Source organism: Numenius arquata, chromosome 14, assembly GCF_964106895.1.
Source record: "Numenius arquata chromosome 14, bNumArq3.hap1.1, whole genome shotgun sequence".
NCBI lineage: Eukaryota > Metazoa > Chordata > Aves > Charadriiformes > Scolopacidae > Numenius > Numenius arquata.
In genome coordinates, this window is record NC_133589.1 from 16,664,090 (window position 1) to 16,667,503 (window position 3,414).

Consider the following 3,414-nt stretch of genomic DNA (forward strand, 5'->3'; position numbering starts at 1 on the left):
CCCCCGCCACGCACCTTCAAACACCACCCCCCCCACCACCACGCGCACACCACCCCCCCACCCCCAAACCCACGGGTGAAGGGGGGGCGATGGGGGAGGACGGCGCCTTTCCACCCCCCCTCCCTCCCCTCCGCTCCCCATGGCCACGCGTGGCCGCCCGGCCCCATGTGCGCGGCCGGGACCACGTGCGGGCGGTGGGGCTGCGGCGGCCGCGCCGCGCTTCCCCCCCCCATCCATTCCCCCCCTCCCAAATCACCCTAAAAACACCATTTTTTCCCCCCTTTTTTGCCCCAAGCCCGGCTCGCCCGGCGTGTGTGTGTGTGTGTGTGTGCGTGCGTGCCCCCCCCCCACCTGCAGAGCCCGCCGATGACCTCCTTCTCGGATTTCCTGAAGTGCTGCAGGGAGGGCACCTTCTGGGCCGGCACCATGAAGTACTCCATGCCGGGAGGGGGGTACGGGGCGGGGAGGGGGGGGCCCGGATCCTCCGGCTCCGGCTCCTCCGGCTCCGGCGGCCTCTGCCTGCGGCTCAAGGCGGGAAACAGCTGGTGCGAGCGCGGCGGCTCCCGCCCGCCCGCCGCCGCCTCCCCCCGCCCCCGCCGGCGCCGCCCCCGCCCGCCACCGGCCCGGGTAAACAAAGGGCGGCGGGGGGAGACGGCCCCCACCGGGGGATCGAGGTGAGGTGTGGGGGGGGGATTGGGGGGTGTCTCCCCTCCCCGCCCGTCTCACACCACCGCCGACCGTCCCGACCTGGCCGGTCCCCAGCTCGTCCTGTCCCCATGGCATCCCGGCTCGTCCCGTCCCATCCTGCCCTGGCACCATGCTGTCCTATCCTATCCTATCCTATCCTATCCTATCCTATCCTATCCTATCCTATCCTATCCTATCCTATCCTATCCCATCCCATCCTAACCTGTCTTGTCCCCAACCCAACCCGTCCTGACCCCATCCCATCCTATCCTGGCCTGGCCCCATCTCATCCCATACCCATCACATCCTGTCCTCATCCCAACCTATCCTATCCTATTCTATCCTGACCTGTCTTGTCCCCAACCCTACCCGTCCTGACCCCATCCCATCCCATCCTACCCTATCCTGGCCTGGCCCCATCTCATCCCATACCCATCACATCCTGTCCTCATCCCAACCTATCCTATCCTATCCTATCCTATCCTATCCTATCCTATCCTATCCTATCCTATCCTATCTTGTCCCCAACCAACCCGTCCTGACCCCATACCATCCTATCCTGGCCTGGCCCCATCTCATCCCATACCCTCACATCCTGTCCTGTCCTGTCCTATCCTATCCTATCCCATCCCATCCCATCCCAACCTGCCCTGTCCCCTTCTGATCTTATCCTACCCCATCCCATCCTATCCTGACCTACCCTGTCGCCATCCCATACCTATCCCATCCTACCTCATCCCATCCTACCCCAACATGTCCTGACCCCATCCTATCCTGCCCTGTCTGCATCTGATCCTATCTTACTCTATTCCATCCTATCCTGACCTGTCTGTCCCCATCCCATACCCATCATATCCTATCCTCATCCCATCCTATCCCATCCTGACCTGTCTTGTCCCCATCCCATCCTGTCCTGACGCCATCCCATCCTATCCTATCCTGGCCTGGCCTGGCCCCATCCCATACCCATTGTATCCTATCCTATCCCATCCCATCCCAACCTGCCCTGTCCCCATCTGATCCTATCTTACCCTATCCCATCCATCCTATCCTCATCTGTCTGTCCCCATCCCATACCCATCACATCCTATCCTCATCTCATCCTACCCCATTATCATCCCATCCTGACCCGTCTTGTCCCCATCTCATCCCATACCCATCACATACCCATCACATCCTCTCATCCTATCCTATCCCCATCCCATCCAGCCCTGTCTCTATCCCATCCTATCCTATCCTGGCCTGGCCCCATCTCATCCCATCGCTGTCCCATCCTGTCCTCACCCCATCCTACTTCATCCCATCTCATCCTGCCCTAGTCCTATCCTATCCCATTATATTGCATCCTGTCCTGACCCTATCCTATCCCATCCTGCCCTGTCCATATCCTATCCTATCCTACCTTAACCCACCCCATCCCATCCTATCCTGACCCATCCTCAACCCATCCTACCTCATCCCATTCCATCCATCCTGCCCTAGCTCTATCCTATCACGTCCCTATCGTATCCCATCCTGTCCCTATCCTATCCTACCCTAACCCATCCCATCCTATCCTGACCCATACCCATCACATCCTACCCTCAACCCGTCCTAGATCATCCTGTCCCATCCTGCCCTATCCTATCCCATCCCATCCTGACCTGTCTTGTCCCCATCACATCTTATCCCAACCCATCCTACCCTAACCTCACCCTGTCCTGTCCCCATCCCATCCTGTTCCATCCTGTTCAACCTCATCTCATCCTGTCCCATCCAATCCTGTCCCCATCCTATCATGTCCTATATCCGTCCTGTCCCATCTCATCCTGCCCTTATCCCCATCCCATCCAATCCTATCCCCATCCTATCCTATCCCATCTTATCCTATCCTGTCCTGTCGCCCTCTCATCTTGTCCCCACCCCATCCCGACTCATCCTACCCTACCTCACCCTGTCCTGTCCTATCCCATCCTGTTCTACCCCATCCCATCCCATCCCATCCCATCCTGTCCCTGTCCCCAGCAGGGCCCAGCACCCCCCCGCTCCCCCCCCAGCCCTGGGTCACTGCACCCCCTCCTCTACCCCATGACTCTGCCCCACAGCATGCACAGGGCCCGGCCCTGCCCCACGGGGTGCTCAGGGGGCAGGGGCTGGGGGACCTGGGGGGCTCAGGAGGGAGTCACAAGAGGTTTCGGGGGCTCGCCAGGGGATGGGGGGGGTCCACGGCAGCCTTGGGGCTGCCACGGGGGCTGCCACGGGGTTTGGGGGTGATAGGGGTGATGTGGCTGGCGGACGGGCTTTGGGGGTGGTGGAGAGGCTCTGGGGGGCTGGCAGGAGCCATGGGGGTGGCAGGGGGACATGGGGGGCTGGCAGGGGTGCTCAGAGCTGGCAGAGGGGGCTGGGGGTTGTTGGGGGGGGCATAGGGGGTTTGCAGGGGGACTGGGGGACCAGCGGGGGCCATGAGGGTCTGGCAGGGGTGCTCAGGGCTGGTAGGGCTATGGGGGCTAGTGGGGGCCATGGGGGGCTGGCAGGGTGGCACATGGCTGGCAAGGGCCATGGGGGGCTGCCGTGGGGCAGCAGGGGCTGGCAGGGGCCATGCAGGACCTTGAGGACCCCCCAGGCTCTGCGGGGGGGCAGGCGATCCCCACTCCCCCCTGCCCAAACCCCCCCCCCTCCCCCTTCTTCCCAGCACTGCCTGTGTGGGGCCGGGGCCACCTGAGTGGGGACACAGCGAGTCCCCAGGGG